This window comes from Podarcis pityusensis (genome assembly GCF_964106645.2).
Source record: "Podarcis pityusensis genome assembly, chromosome: 1".
NCBI classification, from domain to species: Eukaryota; Metazoa; Chordata; class Lepidosauria; order Squamata; family Lacertidae; genus Podarcis; species Podarcis pityusensis.
In genome coordinates, this window is record NC_138028.1 from 42,179,202 (window position 1) to 42,202,652 (window position 23,451).

Sequence of the window (23,451 nt, forward strand, 5' to 3'; positions counted from 1 at the left end):
ATGGTGCGCTGCTGCCCCCGCTCGGCTGCAGGTGGTACTGCTCCGCCGTCCCCTGGATTTATCTCGGGAGGAGCAAGCAGGGGTTTCAAACCCGCGAACCTCGTTAAGGGAGGGTGAGGGACGGATTTAGGTTTGATGAGGCCCTAAGCTACTGAAGGTAATGGGGCCCTTTATATGTCCAGCTGTCCTTTGTCAACAACAAATTGTCGCTGTTTTTTGTGTTGAATATATGCTATATGGTAATTTATGAACCTAATAGGTATCTAAAGCCATTTGTCACTGTTGCTGTATGTAGGTTTTATTTTATTTGTTTTTTATCTTATGTTTTGGGAATGTACATCCACTTTTTTTCCCTTTAAATTTTTTGGGGGCCCCCAAGAGAGTGGGGCCCTTAGCTATAGCTTGTTTAGCTTATACATAAATCCGGCACTGAGAAAGTGCAGCATCTTCTCCAAAGGCATCTCTGGATATGAGACTGACGTTCAAGCGCATTCCTTTGGTTTCAAAAAACTCAGTATGAGAAGCATAATGTCTGTCCTTCGAAATGCCGGACTTTCTTGGAAGGTTTTCCAGCCATTCCCTCCCCTTGTCAAAGGAAATGGACGGAGACGGGGGGGGGGGTGGAACTACACCTGATGGCTGCACATTCGGCGGAATGCCTTATTTAATTTATTGTTTTTATTTATGTGTTTTTTTCTATTTTAATGTTATGTTGTGAACCATGGGTATAGGGCGGTATACAAACAAAATAAATACTGCATATCTTAGAATTGCCTAAGATTTCAAAAAGTGAAAACCCGGACACAAAAGTTGTTGAATGGCAAAGTTCAAAAAAAATAACAATGGACATTTCAGCAATTTTTGTCCGGACACTGTCGTATTCCGGCTGTGTCCGGGAAATTTCAGCTACGGGCTTGGCTTGCAAAAGTTGTTTTAATTTTTCTAAAACACCATGAGAACTCAATCAACTCCTTTCTGACTGACCCTTGTATCAAAATCTGCTCACATTTTGCTGTCAAAAGCAGCAGGAGGCACTGTGACTGCATAAAATAACTAAAGTTAATCCTCTCTGTCCTGATGTGTAAGAGCATTTATATCTGGTCTTTAACTTATGTTAAAATACTTAATACAACACTACCCAGGAGGCAAAATGACAAGCATCCATCATTTTTGAGCATTCAAAGATGTTTTTATCTGAGATCACGTTTTATGGAATGTCTTTTCCAATGACACACAATGTGTCACAAATCCTTCTGGAATTGCAATATAATATTACCTACAGCCATTCTGACAATGTTATGTTAACTTAACGATGCTGTTGGTTTGTGAGCTACCTAAAGACCTCATCCACATTGTGCTAATTATTACCATCACTTCATTGTCCATTTTCTTTCCATGGTGAGTGTGAAGTTGGGCAAAGAGCTGTTGTACATTATGGTTTCCAAGTGGGGTCTGGGACCCATTCTCCTCCTGGTCTTAAATGAGGAATGCCAACTCTTTTTCTGGGCAGAGCTCTTGTGCCTTTAACAGCAGGGAGAGTCTGTGAAGTTGACTGCAGCAACAAAGCAATTAATTAATGGCTTGTAAGTATGAAGGGAGCAAGGGAAATAACAGAGTTTTAGTAGTGAGTGGAAAGATATTGTCTGGATGCCAGGTCTACCAGGTCTACCAGAGGATGAACATCAGGTCCACACCCTTCTTCTTTGGTGATCACTCATAGCTGAGTAAGCTCATGTCTTCCATGAGCACAGTCTTAATGATGTGTCCATAGGTGACTGTGGAAGCCAATTCTGGATCCACAATGAGGATATATGTTTCTGGGTGGGAGTTGATCACGGTGAGGGTTTGCCAAACTTGCCTTCCTCTTAGCTCGTTTCTCCCTTTCGTCCTGAGTTTGAGTGTCTTCAAAGCCCATGACTCCTTTGGTAAAGGCTGTTCTCCGTTGAAGCACTCGCAGGAAGATGATTTTGTATTTTTCATTACAGTGGTGCCCCGCAAGACGAATGCCTCGCAAGACGAAAAACTCGCTAGACGAAAGAGTTTTCCGTTTTTTGAGTCGTTCCGCAAGACGAATTTCCCTATGGGCTTGCTTCGCAAGACGAAACGTCTTGCGATTTCTTGCGAGTTTGTTTCCTTTTTCTTAAAGCCGCTAAGCCGTTAATAGCCGCTAAGCCGCTAATAGCCGCTAAGCCGCTAAACCGCTAATAGCCACTAAGCCGCTAAACCGCTAATAGCCGTGCTTCGCAAGACGAAAAAACCGCAAGACGAAGAGACTCGCGGAATGGATTAATTTCGTCTTGCGAGGCACCACTGTATCTGGAAACGTAGAGTAGACCCATTCAATCGGAGACATATCAATAGACTGCTATTACAACAGGAAGCCCGGTACATCCATTTACTTAAGACCATGACCCCTATGGGTCTGAATAGCTATCAGGATTATACATCATTTCTTTAAGACCTCAAATTAAACTGCAGCTGTCCTTCTGAACTTTAGAACTCTATGCCTTTAAGAAGATCTAGGGGATCTCATCTACCCCTTTAAGTGCATATAAAAGGTGATAGGCTCACTTCCAAATTGAAAACGCACAGAAAAGCTCAAGATACACGTTGATCTACCCACACGTAGGTGAGGAATCATATGATTATTTGCTGCCTTAGAGTTTTTAATTTAATTCAACACATGTAATTATTATTAATATTGATTATTTTCAGTTGTTATCCCTGAGAAACGTAGAAAATAACAGGATATCCGAAAGTCTTTAAACTTACACGACCCTTTAAAAATTAGGTAAGGAACCAAATGTTATATAATACTGTTTTATAATTTATGACTGTTTTATAATTTATGATAATTTAGAATTTAAATGTATTTTCATGTAATATTTGATACTTCCAGCTGTTGAAGGTGAATACATCGAAACAGGGCCCTGTCCTGGTTTCTAATCCATAATTGACTTCTGACTTCTGCTTTATGATTGAAACTAAGACCTTCACAAGACCTCCACGTTGAATCTGACTATGGACTAACATAAACTTCTCTACTCATAAACTCTTATCTCTAATTCTGTAACGAATTATTGTGTTATACATATCTTTATGTGTTTGAATTTGTTATCTCTATTTGAATTTGTAATCCTTGTCAGAATACATACTGTTGAATGGATTAGTTTTTGTTACTATTGACTATTGATTTGCGAGTAGGGACCACTCCCACTGTTGAAACACACATTGGCCTGAGTTCTTGGTGTGCTTTTTTCTTGGTACAATCAACGGAACCGGCCATGGGCCATATCCGGTCTATGGGCCTTAGGTTGCCAACCTCTGTGTAAGACCATTGGAAAACACATATTTCCGATGGTCTTAGGAACTGAGACACCGCTCCTATATCCGTCTCCAGGTGGGTCCGCCCATATGCAGATACACCCACATACGAGTACCCGGCGTAATGACATCATTGTGCCAACCCCATCACATACACCCCTTACAAATACAGGTGTATGTGACAGGGTTGGCGCCATAATGTACTTATCCGGACCAGTCACACATGTGTAGAAAGCAGCTGCTGTGTTGAAAGCAGCTTTCAGTGTGCTTTTCAAGCTGCACTGGCTCCCAGTGCAGTACAGGGTCAGATTTAAGGTGCTGCTTTTGACCTTTAAAGCCCTTCACGGCCTAGGACCCTCGTACCTACGGGACCGCCTCTCCTGGTATGCTCCACGGAGAGCCTCAAGGTCCATAAATAACAACACCCTAGTAGTCCCAGGCCCTAAGGAAGTTAGACTGGCTTCAACCAGAGCCAGGGCCTTTTCAACTCTGGCTCCGGCCTGGTGGAACGCTCTGCCTCATGAGACCAGGGCCCTGCAGGATCTGATTTTTTTCCGCAGGGCCTGTAAGACAGAGTTGTTCCGCCTGGCCTTTGGCTTGGAGCCAATTTGATTCCCTCCCTCCCTCTATTTTTTCTTTTCCTTCTCCTCCTGCGATGAGGCTACATTTTAATATTTTAATGTTCCATTATTTTAATGTTGTATTTTATTTTTGTTTTTAAGTTGTAATCATTCATCTTGTTTTTATTATTGCTTGTAAGCCGCTCTGAGCCCTGCCTTGGCTGGGGAGGGTGGGGTATAAATAAAAATTATTATTATTATTATTATTATTATTGGAGGTAAAATGACACTTCATGAATTATAATTACTGGGTAAATGTAAAATCATTATGCATACTGTCGCAAAATGTACCAATGTAGTTTACTGTTGTTATATTAAGACTGTTACCCATGCTACACCATGCTTCAAGACAAAATTTCATTTATTTGTAATTAGAAATAAATATTTCACAATATATAATTACATATTTTGTGATTAATCACTATGCTTTAATTATGTTCAATTTGTAACAATGAAAATACATCCTGCATATCAGATATTTACATTGCGATTCATAACAGTAGCAAAATTACAGTTATGAAGTAGCAACGAAAATAATTTTATGGTTGGGGGTCACCAGAACATGAGGAACTGTATTAAAGGGTCGCGGCATTTGGAAGGTTGAGAACCACTGCCTTACCAGCTACTGCTGAGCATATATCTTCAAATATTTACAAAACAGGCACCCAAAAATGTCCGCAGGCTCTTCTTCATCACCTGACCCACAGAGAGAGTGAATCACTTCTACTTAACAGAATTAGGTAACCTACAATTAAGTCATTGGAATCTAAAGAAGTGGAACAAAAGGCTGTAAATGTCATTTCATTTTTTAAAGAAGAAGAAGCAGCTTAAAGAACCCCAACATCATCACAAACAGTCCTTGGCTCCCTTTCAGAAAGCATTATTGTGTTTTATGGAACACCCATCAGAAACTGAGACGGTGTTGCATCATTATGGAATGAGAACATTCAGCTGGGAGGGTGCAGAGAAAATCAAATGTTCCTGGTGCTCTCCGAACTGATTAGGGATCAGGTTAAAGTGACATGAGAAGGGAAGAAAAAGGCCAGGCGGAGGGCAGCGTGACTTACATGCAAGGTTGCTGGCTTTAACTCCATGGCCTTGCCCAGGAATGCCCAAGAACGCTTTTAAGCTCTGTAAACATGAATACGTTTATGTAAACATGAACATTGCAACCTGCTCACTTCCCTTTGCTTACTTTAACTTCCTGTGCAATGACAGGTGCCTGCATATTGTTTTGATTGGGCCCTGTCCTGAACCAGAGTTCCATCTTGAATTTCCATGCCTGCCTACCACAGAATGCTCTGCGGACCCCCTGATTGGTTGCTGCAGGCATTTTAGGCTTGAGCCCAACAGGAGGCGCCATCAATTATCCCTATTTGCCCTGTTCATCATGGCTCCCTGTGATCCAGATCTCCAGATGGTGCCTCCTTGATATCGTACCTACATTTCAAAAACAATGAAAGCGTCCTGTAGCACTTTAAAAGGCTTGCAAATTCAGTATGCCACAGACCTGTCGTCTACAGGCCACTTCATCCAATGCATCTGGCTCAGTCTTCTCAAAAACATTTGTTCTTTCCGTTCTTGATTACAGTTGCCTCTGAATGGCCGCTGTTCTGTGGAAGGGATTTAAGCCAAGCCAGAACTTTAGATTTGCACAAGTAAAGTGGATTTGTGCAGTCTGTTGCCCTAGTTGCTATTAATTCTATTAATTTACCCACCCTAGAAATCAAGGTTTGGTGGTTTGCAATTTCTTGGATCCTCCTGACATTTTTTTTTCTTAATGATTACTAACCTCTTCACTCTTCTCCAGCTCTTGTGGACTTCACCTGTGTTGGGCATAGTCGGCCAAATGGTGTTAAAAAAGGATAGAACTTTCTTTATGTATGCAACAACAGCAGCAAGAATACTCATTGCAAAGTATTGGAAGACACAAGAACTTCCCACGCTGGAGGAATGGCAGATGAAACTTATGGACTATAAGGAATTGGCGGAAATGACTGGTAGAATCCATGACCAGGGAGAAGAGTCGATGGAGGAAGATTGGAAGAAATTCAAAGACTATCTTCAGAAACACTGCAAAATTAAGGAATGTTAGAGTGATGTTGGACTGAAAATAAGTGGTTTCCAGCTGCACAGGTTAAAGTTAAGGATAGATTAAGATTAAAGATTAAGATTAAAGAAGTTTAAAGAAATGGAAATTTGATTTTAAAAGGGAAAACTTTAAAGTTATATGATATTAAGATTAAGGATTAGGTTTAAAAAAGTTGAAGTTATATATTTTAACATTTTATTAAATTAAAGATTGGGATTAAAAAAGTGGAAAAGAAACTGCTAGACAAATAATGTGGATTGGAATACAAAAGAGGGAGGTATGAGGAAGTCCAGAAAATAAGTAACTTAAAATTGGAAATGGAAAAGAGAGTTTGTTTTTAATTGTTTTGTGTTTATATTGTTAAGTTTTGTATTGTTTTTTGTGTGTGTTTTTTTTCTTTTTTTGTTGTTTAAAACTTTAATAAAAAAATTATAAAAAAACAAAAAAACAAAGGTGCCTCTTAAATTATCTCCGTTCACCATTCCGCCACAAATTGAATCATAGATATTGTTTCCCTGTATATTTGATGGGTACTTCCCCTGTTGGAAATGCCTTACTGTTTTGTTATTAGTGTCAAATGTACGGAACAGCTGGTTGTAATTTTGAAACGATCTGGAGGAAAGAAGGCGCTGAACACTTTCATGCTCTTCCCTCCCCTCTCCATCAGTTATTAACCTGCTTTTCATGTTGCCTAATGGGCCTGCACATTCCTTTAACTTCTTGTTGCTCGCAGCATATTTATAGGAGAATACAAAGTCTGGCCGGAAGAGTCGTTGTGGCTGAGGCAGTCAAGGAACCTGCCCTAAGGCAGGACATCACTGCTCCCTCCCAGCAGCTCCTTGCACACAAGGGAGGATCTGACTCACTCACACAGCAAAAACTTCCACATTCACTTCAGTGAGATCACATGCAAATCCTCACTGGACACATGGCGCATACCCTCAGACATTTCTCCCATGAAAATAGGGACATTTCTCATTTCCCGCCAGACTGGTCCTCCTCAACCCCCCATCTGCCCCTTGCAAAGCAGTTCCCAGCAGAAGAAGGGCGAGTGCCAGCACAACTACACCAATGGGACACAGCACACACTCTCTCCAGTGCCCTGAGAAAACCCCTTAATCCAGATTGGATTGGATTGTACAGTCGTACCTTGGTTGCCAAATGCCTTGCGATTTGAACGTTTCGGCTCCTGAACGCCGCAAACCCAGAAGTGCGAATGGTTTCTTTGGAACCCAAACATCCGACGCAGCTTCCAACTGAGTGCAGGAAGTTCCTGCAGCCAATCAGAAGCCACGCCTTGGTTTTCAAATGTTTTTGGAAGGCGAACAGACTTCCGGAACAGATTCCGTTCGAGAACCAAGGTACAGCAGTATTGTGTTCTTTGGTATATTTACAAAAAGAAAAGCACACACCGATAAATAAATTTTAGAAAGAGGCAAGATTAGACATGGACGCACAAAGCATTTTTAAAAGAAAAAAATCAAGACTCTTGTACTCTGCACCCCCTTTCTTCCCAGCCAGGGCAGCCCTGCTCAATGCCTGCCCCTCAGAGCCAGTGTGTCACATGGGGCAGGGACTCAGTGGCAGTAACTTCTCCTCCTTGTCTGCTCTCCTGCAGCCGCTATGAGCTGCCCAAGGGAGGAGGCTGGCAGCAGCGGCCATGGAGAGGCAACGGGATGCTCCCTCACTCAGAACAAGTGCCGGCTCATCCTCCTGCCTGAGCTCGGTGGCAGCAGCACTGGTGAGGAAAATAGGGAGATTCTGGGATCAAATCAGAAGCCAGGGGGCTTTCATAATTCTGGGGCTATCCGTGGAAAATCAGGACATTTGGAGGGTCCTCCTCCTCCTCCTCCTCCTCTTCTTCTTCTTCTTCTTCTTCTTCTTCTTCGATCACTCGTAGCCGAGTAAGATTGTCTTCCAGAAGCACAGTTTTAACAATGAGTCCGTAAGTGACTGTGGAGGCCAATTCTGGATCCACACATCCTTCCACAGTGGGGGCATTGGTTTCTGGGCGGGAGTTGATCATGGTGTGGGTTTGCCAAGCGTGCCTTCCTCCTAGCAAGTTTCTCCCTTGCGTCCTGAGTTCGAGTGTATTCAAAGCCTTTGGTAAAGGCTGTTCTCCAATTGGAGCGCTCGCAGGCCAGTGTTGTCCAATTGTTGGTGTTTATACTACATTATTTTAGATTTGCCTTGTGACAGTCTTTAAACCTCTTTTGTTGACCACCAGTATTACACTTTCCATTTTTAAGTTCGGAGTAGAGGAGTTGCTTTGGAAGACAATAATCAGGCATCTGCACAACATGACCAGTCCAACAAAGTTGATGTTGAAGAATCATTGCTTCAACACTGGTGATCTTTGCTTCTTCCGGTACACTGGTATTAGTTCACCTGTCTTCCCAAGTGATGTGTAAAATTTGGAGGGTATGCTGGTGCTGCCCCCACAGTGGAGTAAATAGGAAGCCCAGCCTTGCCTGAAAGCTCCAGATGTCAGCAAGGCAATCTCACAGAGCTCCATCATTTTGGAACACTTGACTTCTTGAACAGGCTATATGCATGCATGGGAGGAAAGCTATAGCTCAGCGGTAGAACAACTGCTTTGCATGCAGAAGGTGCCAGCAGTCAATCCCTGGCAACTCCAGACAGGTTTAGAAAAGACTCCTGCCTAAAGCTCTGGAGAAGAGCTGCCTGTCAGTGTAGACAGTACTGAGCTAGATGGACCAATGGTTTTTGACTCAGTTTAAGAAAGCTTCCTATGTCCCTACTTGAAATTAGCTTTTTAAAAAAGAAAACTTTGCTGTGCAATGCCAGAACTGGAGCATTTGTCCAGGCCCCTACCTTTGAGTATCGTAAATGAAAATATATATTTAATGTTTATTTTACAATGCAGCTGCTTATTACTGCAGGGGGGTGGGGACCATGATCCTTTGGGAGATCTCTTTGGTCTCTTTCCCGCTGCTTCTCTTGTCATATTAGCAGTAGCACCCAGGCACCTTTGGGTAAAAGTATTTGGCCTCTGTTTTTCTCTATCTGAAAGGACAGCAAAAACGGCTTCCATTATTATTATTATTATTATTATTATTATTATTATTATTAGCTTTTCAGAATAGAGATTTTCATGCAAACTCAGGCAGCCAACATTTAAGTATAGCTGAGTGCCTTATTATCAGGATTGTAAAGTTATCTTTTTGGCAGAGAAGTCCTGGCAGCGCAGAGCCTCTTAAATCTGAAGGAGATTAGCAGATCTAATGCCTGGCCTCTGCCTAAGTGACAAATGATTCCTGCAGCACAGTCTGTGGCTGGAAGCTGCCTGGGACAAGACCCCAACCCCTTACAAAGGTCAAGTGGTTTTCCATTTACAGTGCACAATTTCATGCTTTCCAAATATTGGCCAGCTGAAGGGACGGGATATTTAGCAGAAATTTAAATCAACTCGCTGTGATGAAAGACGTCAGGACTGACCTTGGCCTCTGAAGCAGACAGATTTGGAAACACTGTGGATAAAGTTTCTGCTTCCTGGAAGGTGGGAAGCTTATGGAACCCCACGAGGGAAGACCTGTTGCTTGTGGGATTGTGTCTGTGGAATCGCATTTGTGGTTGAAAGGACAGCGAAAGCGAACCTTCCCCAAATTCCTCCTGCTTTTGCTGCTGCTGTGGGAATGTGACCCAGGAACATCATCTGTGAACATTTCCCCCTGCTAGACTTCAATAATCTATTCCTGGCTCCTAAATCTCTCCACCTCTTATGGTGCAAATTTTGTATTGAATTTGCCAGAGCTCACCATCGCCATCTAGTGTCACATTTGCATAATGCACTTTACAGCACACACAAGTTTTATTTGCAGCTGTATAGCTGACTCCTTGCAACAAATGTCTGTACAGTGGTGCCCCGCAAGACGAATGTCTTGCAAGACGAAAAACTCGCTAGACGAAAGAGTTTTCCGTTTTTTGAGTCGTTCCGCAAGACGAATTTCCCTATGGGCTTGCTTCGAGTTCTTGCGAGTTTGTTTCCTTTTTCTTAAAGCCGCTAAGCTGCTAAGCCGTTAATAGCCACTAAGCCGCTAATAGCCGTGCTTCGCAAGACGAAAAAACCGCAAGACGAAGAGACTCGCGGAACGGATTAATTTCGTCTTGCGAGGCACCACTGTAGATGAAAAAGAAAATATTTTCAGTTCTTCCTTTCACTTTGGCATCCTACCTTTTTGTGCTGCTGCTTTGAAGAAATGACCGCTATTGGGTTTCTATGGCATTGCTGTGGAATACTTGACACAGAGAGGTCCTCTGCCATTGCAGGAAACATGCCTTGTGTTGCTGCTATTGAAAGAGGAGGCATAACTGAGTATTAGGACTTTGGGAGATTTTAAGTCAAATAATGCAGTTGTACTCCTATGTTGGGCTCCCTGTTTCTTAACCTGTTTTCTAGCTTTGGGATGCTTCCTGCTTTCCCTCCCCCCGCCCCTTTTAATATTTGATTTCCTTCTTCTTTCATTTCTGACTGTCTCTCACTTCTTTTCCATTTCTGTTTTCATGCAACCCTTCATGACTCGTCCAGCCCAAGTTGTGCAACTGATCAAGTGAAGTGGATGATGGAACAGCATAGGAAGAGCGTCAGGAGAAAATATATTGGGGACACGTAAGAGGCAAAGTGCATTGGCGGGAGGAAAAGCTTTGCCCCCACGTTAGAATTCTGAAAGAGAAATAACTGTAGCACAACAATTTTACTGTATTCTTTTATTGCTGCTTTATTTGAGGTCACATCCATGCCATACATTTAAAACTCGCTTATGCCATTTAAGCAGTTATGGCTCTCGCCCCCCCCCAAAAAAAATCCTGGGCATTGTAGTTTGTTAAGGGTTCCGGGAATTGTAGTTCTGTGAGGGGTCTCGTAACAACTCCTAGCAGCCTTAACAAACTACGGTCCCCAAGATTCTTTGGGAGAAGCCGTAACTGTTAAAAGTGGCACAATAATGCTTAAATGTATGGTATATTCCAGTTTGTGCTTCAGCAATAATAATAACTGCTTGTTGGGGAAGGGTGCCGCTCGCCTTCTTCCTGTCTTCTGGTGCTCATTATGGAACAGGATGGAATCAGCGGCATAAATGAAATATATATTCTATTCGTATTCTCTTTATGTCACAATGGAACTCGGCACACAGTGTTGTAATGGGATGTGATGGAAAACTGGGAATATAAATCCCCTGACTTAACTTGTGTGTGCAACGGAACAACAAATATATTGAATGCGGCAGTCAGAATGATGGCCAGCTATTTCCCCCTGCCCCTAAATTTGCCCATAGCAATTAACACGCCTGAAAAACTAAGCACCACTGAATGGATTGGGAATGGGAGAAACACTTCCTCAGTGTTTCCTTACTCTCCGCTGATCACCGAATAGGAAATAAGGCTTGCATTTCACAACAGTTCAGACTACAGTTGATCTTACTGAAGAGACTCAGACCTTGGCTGATTCGTTTTCTGTAAAAATAAACAGTTGTGGGAAAGTGAGGCACGCAAGGTGCTGAAAAAGGAGTGGGAGTCGGTGTTTTATTTTCTGACTCTCTTCAAGGGGATTGTACATTTGGGGGGCACATATGAGTCACGTAGAACAATAATATTTTCCCTCCTTGCTTATCATTTATCTTCAAGCTAGAGCTTTCCTGTTAAGTCTCCGTATAGGAATTCAGAACTGACAACCACCAGGGCCTGATTTCAGAGTCAGTCTGGCCCCACAGGTCCCTTTCGCAAAGGTTAGGCGTCTGGCAGTAGGCAGGGGGTGGCAGGCCAAGTCGACCTGGTTGGTTTTTTGAGGAGGTGTTGCATGTGTTATGTCATGCATGTGCAATGCCCTGCCCCCAACGGTGTTATGTACTGAAGTTCTCACCCTGGGCCAGCAGGGGGATACGGTAGATAGTTCAGGTCCACATATGCAAATAAGGGATCAAAAGTGATGTTCAGTGATTGGATAGTTACAGAAAATGGTTACTGTTGCGTTCTAGTGGAGCTCTATATAAGCAGGCTGGCTGAACCCTTCAGTTCAGTTCTGTTCTGGCCTGTGAATAAACAAGAGCTGTTTGAAGAATCGCTGTGTCGTCTGATATGTTCACGCACAACTTAACAAACTCGGCACCGCTGGCTAGTGGGAACTCTTGTGCTGGCTTCTTCTAGCATGCTGGGTCAAAGTGGACATCACACAAATGTTTATATACATCTCTTAAACTTGTTTACCCAGGCCCAAGCCTCTTTAAATAGATGCTTAAAAGTGTGTTGGTGTGTGTGTATCTGTGGCGTGTCTGCCCTTCATTTGTATGGAGCTAAATCAGTCTTTTAGCCAAGCAGTCAGAGTGTGTAGATCTGCCATTATTAGCCTTAACAATTTCCTTTGGAGTCAAAGCTATGCCAGCCCAACATGCAGAGCAATAATGGTGTGCCGCCCCACTCCACCCTAGTAATGAAGCTGGGATATGATCTACAGCAGGGTGGTCCAGCTTTTCATACCAAGTGTACTTTGACACAGAACCCATGGGCAACACACGGCCTTGTCATGCAAGGGGGCAAGAGGAGCCAAGTCAACATTTGATGCCCCTCTTAGCCCTCCCACCTCCTTCCCAAAGCCCAGTGGCTCACTTACCCAGCTTTGGGAAGGCAGCATGAGGGCTGGGGCTGTCAAATGTTGCAGAGGGCTGCCTCAAAAAGGCCGTGAGGGCCACATGCAAGGCAGCCCTTTCCCCCACTCCCGCCTTTAGTAGGGCTCCTGTGACTTTAACAGCTCTGCGCCAAGCAAACATATTTGCAGGCAATGCTCTTCCTGCCAGGAGAAGCTTGCTGATGCTGTGAAAGTGTCACTTGCTAAATTTCTGCTTGTTGTTTAGCTGCTGAAAGCAAAGAAGCCCTGCCAGAACAAAAGTTGGCAGCCCTACGTTCAAGAGCACATCTCCTCTGCTAGTCAAGCCCACTCACCTTTTCAATAAAGCTTTTGATTAAGTGTTTCAAATTTACTGGAAGCATTTGAAACTTTCTTGCTGGATATGTTTTGATTATTGTTTTAACTTCTGCTTTTTATTTCTTATGGTAAAGTTTTTAATGTATGGTTATTATCTATCTTGAAGTATTTTTGAGAAAAGGCAGGATATTTTTAAAATATATGGTTATTATCTATCTTGAGGTATTTTTGAGAAAAGGCAGGATATTTTTAAAAAATAAATAAATAAAATGAAACTTCATGCCTAAAGCATCTCTTCTAGTTCTTTTCAGAGGTTTACACCACTTCAAAATTGGTTATAGGTTTGCCACGGGTGAGAGTTGGTTCTGTGATTTCATGTTGTCTAGATGATTCGTCTCTTCACGTCTCCCTGTTTTCACACATGTGGGTTGGTTCACACATGCATGTTTATAATGCCAACATCAGGTGACAACTTCCATGTTTGAATGGGACAGAAGATTGGAAGGAAGGGAATGCTAGGATAAAGGAAAGGTGGAATCCCAAAGGTGCAGAAAAAAGAGGGCCTATTGGCCTAGCGTGCTTCAAAGCTTTCCTCACCGCTGGGGTGTGTAATGTTCTATCATTGGTGCTATGTAAGAAGGAACAAACACACACTCTGAGGTTGCTGAATAACACATTTGGTATGTCTTATACCATAATTTCCCAAACTTGGGTCTCCAGCTCTTTTTTTAGACTACAAATCCCATCATCCCTACCTAGCAGAGCCAGTTGTCAGGGATGATGGTAACTATAGTCCCCAAAGAGCTGGATAGCTCTGTTACCACTAGCGCCAACTAGTGACACTTACTGTAACTGCACTTACTTTACAACTACACTAGTGGCCAAAATTGTGGAAACCTTTTGGAAAAAGTGTATTTCTGAGGTTTGATGACTCATAACCCTACTTTTTTGGAGTAATACCATAAAATTATATATCAATGGAAAGATAAATTAATGAAGAATGTGATGCAACAAAGTTTGTTCAATTATCTATATTCTATCAAAAGTTATAGCCAAATAACCAGAAAAAGGAAGCACAACTTGCTTAGGCTGATATACAGTAGCTTTCCTTCATTTGAATGTAGCCAATGAGCATGAGTGTTTAGAGAGCCAATCAGGTGTTATGAGCCCTCAAACCTCAGAAATACACTTTCTCCAAAAGGTTTCCACCATTTTGGCCACGAGTGTACCAGATCCCATATGTTACAACAGGGTCTCCTTTGTAACAGGGTTCTAAGCAAAGACTGGAGACCTACATATTGGGGATGCCGTGGATCTCCTGCACTGAAATGAGGCTGGGCTAGAGGACCTGTGAAATCCCTTCCAACTATATGATGCCTCAGGGGCAGTTGCTTGCACAGCACAATGTCTTCAACCATGCCATCTTGCCAAAAGGCAATGATGGGTATAATGCCCACACTGAAAGGACTGTTGGTGAGGTAACTCAAAAGTTCTTTTTGTGGCACAGACTCCATTGAGAAGCATTGCCGTCTGTGGAACACACAGAATGTTTGCATTTCCTCACAAGCAATGCTTTTGGGTACAGGCAGTCCACACTGTCAATTGCCATATATCAAATATACAGTGAGGGGCAGCCTTATAGCAACATAAGAAGCTGCCTTATACTGAGTCAGACCACTGGGCCGTCAACCCAGGGGTGGGGAGCCATTTTGGCCAAAGGGGACAGATAATAATAATAATAATCTGTCCCCACTACTCCATTACAAGTTTGTCAGGTGGATGGGACCTTTGGCAGTTGGGTTGTCCCATCAAAGTCCCCTGCACAGCAGTTGCCAAGTGTCCAACAGCTTATTGGATGCTGGGTGCCTGGGAACTGCAGCACAATGGGCTTTGCGGGCCCTATGCCCAAGAAAGTGCCAAGCGTTGGGCTGGCAAAGCTGCTTTCTACAGGGATTGGCTGTGTGATCACACAAGTTCCCTACAGGTCTGCAGCTGATCCAGCTGCTTTTCTACCTGCCCCAAACCTGACATCAGAAATGAGTGGGTGGGGTTTGGCCCCGTAGACCAAATTGGGACCTGTGGCGGGCCAAGTTTGACTGGCAGTGGATCTCCCATCCCTACCTGGAGAGTGAACCTGAGATCTTCTGCATGCAAAGCAGATGCTCTACCACTGAGAAATGAACTTTCTCTGTAACTGAGCTATGGCTCTTCCACGTGTATCCCACCCCCTTGCCCAGTGTCCATACCTGTCCTATCCATATATAAAGCAGGAGCTAGGAGCACACAGGTGACGGGGCATTCTTCAGCCTTGGGTCCCCAGATGGTGTTGGACTACAACTCCTGTAATCTCTGAACGTTTTCTAAGCGGGCTGGGAATGATGGGTGTTGTAGTCCAACAATATCTGGGGACCCAAGATGGAAGTGTACTAATCTAGCTCAGGACTGGCAGTGGCTCTTTGCAGTTTTAGATGGGGGCCTACACAGTCCTACCCGGAGATTTTTGAGAGTTGACCCTGTGACCTTTTGCATGGAAAGAGTCTGCTTTGCCACTGAGCTCCCCTTTCTCATGTGATCAGTGCCTTAGTCGTGACCTACTTATACGTAAAGGGAAAGAACCTCTGGACAGCTAAGTCCAGTCAAAAGTGACTATGGGGGTGCAATGCTCATCTCGCTTTTCAGGCCGAGGAAGCAGGCATTTGTCCACAGACAGCTTTCCGGGTCATGTGGCCAGCATGACTAAACCGCTTCTGGTGCAACAGAACACCGTGACAGAAGCCAGAGTGCACAGAAACACTGTTTACCTTCCCACCGCAACAGTACCTATTTGTCCACTTGAACCGCTGTGCTTTTGAACTGCTAGGTTGGCAGAAGCTGGGATAGAGCAATGGGAGCTCACCCCGTCACACAGATTCGAACTGCCGACCTTCTGATCGGCAAACCCAAGAGGCTCAGTGGTTTAGACCACAGTGCCACCTGCATCCCTTTTACCTTTACCTTATTTATATAACTAGTTAACAAGAGGTGCGAAGAGATGCCTCTGTTAGGAAAACTGCCTCGGGAACTGATGGTGCATGAACAGTCTTCTCTCAGTGCCGAACAGAAGAGTCTTTGGCGCTTTGGTCAATGTGGTACACACATTTACAGCTATGCTTGAGGTGCAAGCCCTGATTTATGGGAGGCGAGCTCAGTGTATAAATCCTTTTACGAAGTGCCGTTTGGAGGGGTGCGCAGAATCCTTGCTGCTTGTGTCTGTTCTTTGTATCTCGCAATCTGCACTTGTCTCTCACGGGTGGGGGCGAAGAGCACTGTCAGAGATTGTGTGAATCACGGAACAAGCTGGAGCTGGATTTAGTTTTGCTTTATGGTGATTTACTCCTGCCAAGACAAGTGTGCTGGCAGAACATCGCTGCTCGGAGGAGGAGGAGTAGACAGGACAGAGAGGGACTAATAGAACATAGCTCATTACTGTGTATCCCACTGAACTTAATTGATGGCCTGTGAAGTTTAAGAGGGGTGCATGTCCATCTGCAGAGGTTTATGTGTGCATGCCACAGGCAAACCGTTCTGGACTGCCTGGCGGTGCAGAACTTCAGGGCAGTTTGCATTTCTGGGAGATAACTGCGGTGATGGATGTGCCAGTGTATCTCAGGTTGTTAATTGTGTGTGTGTGTTTGACTTTCTTACCAATTTTGATTAACGGATGCCAAGCTGCCTGCAGACCTGCTCACCCAGCCCAACCTACTAAAATAGCTCAAGAAAGCTATTAAAATAGCTCCAGACATCTCTTGATTTGTATTTTGAAATAATACCTAGCATTTAGTCCATACAACAACCCTGTAAAGTTGGCTAGTGTCATTTTCTCTCTGGGGGCTCAGGCTGAAGCAGTAGTGACTTATCTAAGGCAAACTAGTGAGTTTATGGGTTTGGTAAAGTTTGTACAGAGGATTCACAGGCCGCTTGCACTCGCAGGTGGACCGACACGCTACCTTGGCAGGTGCATGTTCCAAAATCCATGTTTCCTCAGGCAACATGGGGGCAAGATTTTTAGGGAGAAATGGAGGGGGGCAGAAGGTGGTATTTAAACAATCCCGTGCCCACTGATTCGCCCTGCCGATTCTCCCCCTGCCCCAAAGCCACTTCCCCCCTAGCTAGGATGACTGGTTTGCTAAAAGTGGCTTGGTGGCATTTGCAGGAGATAATTGGCAGACTGGGGCGAGGGGCAGGGGGGGCCAAGACCAGCACCATCTTCTGCTTGCTGATTCTTCCTGAAAGTGCACTTCCTCCCCCCTCATTAGCTTTGCAAGACAACCTGGGGTTGGACTCATTTTTGCTTCAAAACGCGTGGTCCTCACCCTTGGCTAGTGGAGCCCTCCACAGCCTAACTCAACAACAGGCAAAATGTTGAGTTCTGGCACAGCAGAAGTGTTTCAAGCTAGTCACAGAATCAAGGGATCATGTAACACAACTACCAGTTTCCATTATCCTCTCCTTTAAGGAAGCAAGAGGGACGCGGGTAGTGCTGTGGGTTAAACCACTGAGCCTAGGACTTGCCGATCAGAAGGTCGGTGGTTCGAATCCCCGCGATGGGGTGAGCTCCCGTTGCTCAGTCCCTGCTCCTGCCAACCTAGCAGTTCGAAAGCACGTCAAAATGCAAGTAGATAAATAGGTACCGCTCCAGCGGGAAGGTAAACGGCGTTTCCGTGCGCTGCTCTGGTTCGCCAGAAGCGGCTTAATCATACTGGCCACATGACCCGGAAGCTGTACACCGGCTCCCTTGGCCAATAAAGCGAGATGAGCACCACAACCCCAGAGTCGGCCACGACTGGACCTAATGGTCAGGGGTCCCTTTACCTTTACCTCCCTTAAGGGAGCAAGGAGGGTGCTGTAATGGGAAATTGGCCCTCTACCTTGCAGCTGAGGAACATTTTTCAGCACAAAGGCCACATCGGCTTCAATGCAACCTTCGGAGTGGGGGGAGCACATGCATTTAGTGGGCAGGGCCAAAGTGAGCAGGGCATTGAATGTATATTTTCCCCTTGTGTGCTCCCCTAGTCTCTATATACACTTACACCTCCCTCTCCGTCTTCCAACCAGGCAAACAAGTGTTGCTCGAGTTCTAAGACACATTCCAGCCAGGCAAAAACACTCAAGGAGGATGCCGAGCAGGGCCAGTGAGAGGTGTGGCTTGGGAGGATGCAAGGCCCGAGGAGAGTCCTGAGGGCCACATAGGAAGACTTGGAGGACAGCCTCTGGCACCAGGGGCCTGAGGTTCTCCATCTCTGCTCTATTTACCGTATTTTTCGCACCATAGGACGCACCGGACAATAGGACGCACTTTGTTTTAGAGGGGGGAGAACAAGAAAAAAAATTTCTCCCCCTCTCTGCCCAGCGCCCCTTCAGCGAAGTGGCAGGAGGCGCTGCGCAGAGAGGGGGAGAACTTTCCCCCTCTTGTTTTCCCGCTCTAAAACAAGGTGCCGTTTAAGGTGCGTTCAGGCGGCTACCTTGGAAGCCTGGAGAGCGAGAGGGGGCGGTGTGCACTGACCCCTCTCGCTCTCCAGGCTTCAGGTTCATTTCGACCTGCTCTTTGGGGCTGGCGGGGGGAAGCCCACCACCAGCCCCAAAGAGCAGGTCAGGGAGCAGCGGAAAGGCGCAGCAGAGAGGCTCCTGCCATAGCCGCCCGTCACCTCTCCAGCCGGGAGAGCGCGCGCGGGGCTAAAGCAGCCCCCTGCGACCCTCTCCTGGCTGGAGAGGTGACGGGCGGCTATTGAGGCTCTTGCCATAGCCGCCCGTCACCTCTCCAGCCGGGAGAGCGCGTGCGGGGCTAAAGCAGCCCCCCGCGACCCTCTCCTGGCTGGAGAGGTGACGGGCGGCTATAGAAGCTCCTTCCATAGCCGCCCGTCACCTCTCCAGCCGGGAGAGCGCGCGCGGGGCTAAAGCAGCCCCCCGCGACCCTCTCCTGGCTGGAGAGGTGACGGGCGGCTATAGAAGCTCCTGCCATAGCCGCCCGTCACCTCTCCAGCCGGGAGAGCGCGCGCAGGGCTAAAGCAGCCCCCCGCGACCCTCTCCTGGCTGGAGAGGTGACGGGCAGCTATTGAGGCTCTTGCCATAGCCGCCCGTCACCTCTCCAGCCGGGAGAGCGTGCGCGGGGCTAAAGCAGCCCCCCACGACCCTCTCCCGGCTGGAGAGGTGACGGGCGGCTATGGCAGGAGCTTCTATAGCCGCCCGTCACCTCTCCAGCAGCCCCACGCGCGCTCTCCCGGCTGGAGAGGTGACGGGCGGCTATGGCAGGAGCTTCTATAGCCGCCGGTCACCTCTCCAGCAGCCCCGCGCGCGCTCTCCCGGCTGGAGAGGTGACGGGCGGCTATAGAAGCTCCTGCCATAGCCGCCCATCACCTCTCCAGCAGCCCTGCGACCCTCTCCTGGCTGGAGAGGTGACGGGCAGCTATTGAGGCTCTTGCCATAGCCGCCCGTCACCTCTCCAGCCGGGAGAGCGTGCGCGGGGCTAAAGCAGCCCCCCACGACCATCTCCCGGCTGGAGAGGTGACGGGCGGCTATTGAGGCTCTTGCCATAGCCGCCCGTCACCTCTCCAGCCGGGAGAGGGTCGCGGGGCTATGGCGTCTTCGCTCCATAGGACGCACACACATTTTCCCTTCATTTTTGAAGGGAAAAAAGTGCGTCCTATAGAGCGAAAAATACGGTAGTTATTTCATGATAGGTTTATAACACAACCTTCTTCCCAGAGCTATTACATGCAATTCTGAAGAGTGTTTCCCATCGAAAGATATTCCCTTCCCCTCCCAAGGTTTTGTTCCATGTGGCCTCCTGGAGAAATGAACAATCCAGGAGCCTTGTTTAAACACCCAGTTTACTAGGGGTTATAAAACCCAGACTGTACAACAAAACAAAAGACATTAACATGTGAGCATAACTGAACAAGAATAGGAATAAGGCCATTTCAGAGACAAGATGTGCTTTCCAACGTTCCAATAAAGACATGAAGAAAATAATTATACCAACAACTTAAAACAACGGTAAAATGATTTAGGAGGGGAAAAAATCAGATTAAGCAGAGATTAGGTTTGGCTGAGAAGCCAGTCAGGTGTTCTCCCAATTGGCTGTCCTGGGAGAAAACCCATTGACACCATCCCACTGAAAATTAGTTCCTTTGTACAATATCCTCTTTAAAGTCTTGAACTGAAGAATGAGCTCATGAGCTACGACCTTGTAGAATTTCCCCACGGTCCTACTATTTGTACATTTATTTAGCAAAAGCAGTTGCGGAGCTGGCACCAAATCTATGGGGAGGATGTGGGTTAGGTAGCGTTTGATAAGATCAGTTTAACTTTTGTACTTCCAGTACTTCTGGGCCTGTGGAAATTTACTGAAACCAAGCTACAAGAACAAAGCTACACATCGTTTATAACATGTGTATAGATTGTAACCAGTGGCAACCACACTATCACAGTTTCTGCAATCACTGGATGCCAGTAAGTATATCTTGAGCCTTCCTTGATCATGGTCAATGTACGCATATTTTCAACAAAACTGCACATCCTGTAGTATCTTCAGTGCTGACTAATGATAGTATACCTGGCGTGCAACTAAGTGTTGTGTCTATGGAAAATGTTCCATTTGCGCAAGCATTTCAGCTTGCCAGACGGAACACCCCCCTCTCCTTCCCCCCACAGGCTCCTCTGGGGGTTCTCCCAACCTTCCCAGAGCCAATTCTGTGGGTATGGTGGGTCTGCAGGGGTAAGAGAGGGTGGAAAGAGGCGCTGAGCAAGTTGAAGTCCTTGCACAGGGTTTCCACTGATGGGGTTCACTAGGTGAACCCTGCCCATAGGGCAGTATTCAGGGCTGCTCTGATTCAGAGCAGACCCACTGAAGTTAATGGACATGATTAGATCCACTAATCTCAATGGGTCTACTCCGAGTAGGGCTTAGTTGAATATCACCCATAGTTATGGCACTATGCTTGACTAGATCCCCAAGGATGTGCCCTATGAGGAGCTGGCTTCAGGCACCAGGTCTCTTAGCAGACCAACTCTGTGTTATATTGATGTCTGCAAATGAGACATGAAGGCTGGCAACATCAACCCCACCGCTTGGGAAGCTCTTACAGACAACTGCAGTGCCTGGAGATAGTCCAGTTGTGTATCCACAGCCGTGACCAGTGAAGGAATGACCGCTGGGAGAAGCACAGGGAGAAGACACGCCATGGTACACCTGCATCAGCACAACCGGATGCCTTCATCTGCCCCAGCTGCAACAAAACATGTCTCTCCCCTATCGGTCTCTACAGCCACTGCAGACTCTGTAACTCTCCAAAGGTTTGACTTCACCCCCAAAGGTGTACAACTCCATTGTCTCCCAAGACAGAGGGTGCCAACAATGCTTGGACGGAAGAGGGGTGAAAAAACAAGGTCAACTATGCAAGGAGGGGAGGGATTTTCTGAACCCAGTTGATCAGAATAAGAAAAAAACAAACAATAGAAGTCTTCATGAGCTTTTCCAGCTCTGATTAGAACCCAGTGAGATTCTTTGGTGGCTCCAGGGAGATTCTCTTAAAATTGCTTCATCGTTATCACCACGACCTGCAAATTAAAGCAGTATTTCACGAGCGACTTGAAGCAGGTCATGGAATCACAGCAAACTCTTTGCGAGGGAGGCAGGTCTTCCCTAATCTGGTGGGAGTTCAGTTTTGTGGTTAATGGAAGCAGCAATTACTAAATCAAAAGGCATAATGGGACTTGCCTCTAGACAGCAGCACTAGGCTTTAGATTTCCTACAGGCACTGGGTGAGCACGTGCCTTCAGGCATGTCATGGCTTCAGCTCTCTCTCCCCCCCCCCCCCACTTTTCTATTAGTGAGGGTTTGCCCCCTACCTCCACCTCCCTCCCAAATGAGCTGTGGTGGAGCTGAGAAGCTGTGGGTACTCATTGCTGATTAAATTCTGCTGACTGAGGAAGATGTCAAGCTCTACCCAAAGCAGAGAGCCGCCAAGGAAAAGCTGCTTTTCTTTGCTTTTGACAGCTGGAGCCATGAATTTAAGTAGAGGTCTCACCTTCAGGCAAGTCAACAGCTGGGCAAAGAGTGCAGCCCCTCTTAAGGAGCGAGCGCAGTAAAGTTTTCAGGAGTTTAGTGTTACAAAAAGGTGAAAGAGCAGACAGAACAGGAGAGCACACAGCTGAGAGTCCAAGGTGCAACTTGGGCTTTCTTTCTTTTTTAAAAAAAATGGCTTTATTTGATATAAACAATCTTATTTCGTCCTCTTTCATTGTTTTCAGGATGAACAAATAACAAAGAAGAAACTAAAAGAACAAAACAAATTCCTGCTGACGCTATGTTGGGTTATTCTCTGACAGAAGTAGTCCCTGGCTAGATCAGGGCAAGGGACCATTAAGTCCTGCGCTCTGTCTCCCATGGCAGCTGGCCAGGTGCCTCTGGAAACTCTTAAGGCCTCACCTCAGGGCCAGACCAAGACAATTTGCTGCCTGAGGCAGAGCAGCACATTCCACCCTTCCCCAAGTGAGGTGCGCAGTACCCAAGATTGGTCAAATTCTATTTCCCTTTTCCTGTCAGTAAAAACAACGACAAATTAAGTCACCAACAATTTGTTGCCATTTCCCGACACTCGAAATCAAATGCCTGAGGCAGCCACTTCACCTTGCCTAATGGTAGGGCTGGCATGCCAAAGTTGGTGTTTGTCCCCAGCACCTGATATTCAGGGGCATACCCTCCAACATTGATGAAAATCAGGACGTCCTACTCAATAATAATAATAATAATAATAAATATTTAATAATAATAATAATAATAATAATAATAATAATAATACCCCATCTATATGACTGGGCTGCCCCATTCACTCTGGGTGGCTTCCAACATACATAAAAGCATAATAAAACATTAAACATTAAAAAAAACACTTCTCTATAGAGGGGTGCCTTCAGATGTCTTCTAAAGGTTGTATAGTTACGTATCTCCTTGGCTCAGGGCCGCATAACTCCATACCCGCCGACATTTCTCTGATTAAAATAGGGCTGTCCTACCATACCCTCCAACATTTCTCCAATGAAAATAGGGACATTCTAAGGAAAAGCCGGGATCAAATCAGAAATTGGGACAGCTTCTGTAAATCTGGGGCTGTCCCTGGAAAATAGGGACACTTGGAGGATATGATGCTGGTGTCAGCAGCTGAAGCCCTCAAAAATATGGGGGCATCAAGAAAGTTACTTCAGGATGGTAGATCAGAAGCTGGAAAAGACAAAGGAGTTCTGGCAGCATTCTCGGAAAATCGGGGGGGTGGGCTTGAACATTTGTATTGAGATGTCTGCCCCCCATTCCTGGACAAATATTTTCTAGATCAGTCACCCTGAGTGTCCATTGTCTAATCTAGTTCAAAATGTGCCTAGATTGGACCCATTAGACCTACTTTAGACTGAGTCAACCAGGACATTGTGCATGGCAATGGTAT

General features: G+C 45.6%; 2 long non-coding RNA genes across 4 annotated transcripts in view; one reads left to right on the plus strand and one right to left on the minus strand.

Moving 5' to 3' along the window:
• The first annotated feature begins 18 nt into the window (after positions 1–18).
• Positions 19–5,223, plus strand: LOC308472765. 2 transcript variants are annotated; one of them, XR_013983715.1, is made up of 3 exons: positions 19–157; positions 2,716–2,791; positions 2,900–5,223. It is a non-coding gene; the product is annotated as an uncharacterized lncRNA (long non-coding RNA). The 2 variants fall into 2 exon arrangements; XR_013983716.1 differs by lacking the exon at positions 19–157 and adding an exon at positions 2,229–2,629.
• A 3,821-nt stretch (positions 5,224–9,044) lies between these two features.
• Positions 9,045–23,451, minus strand: part of LOC308472771 — a 16,054-nt gene continuing 1,647 nt past the window's right edge. The window contains exons 2-3 of one of the 2 annotated variants that reach the window (XR_013983721.1): positions 10,232–10,344; positions 9,045–9,063 (exon numbers count right to left, since the gene is read on the minus strand). This is a non-coding gene — a long non-coding RNA (uncharacterized lncRNA). Of the gene's footprint in view, positions 9,064–10,231; positions 10,348–23,451 lie in introns of both variants that reach the window. The other variant, XR_013983722.1, reaches the window with a different exon arrangement.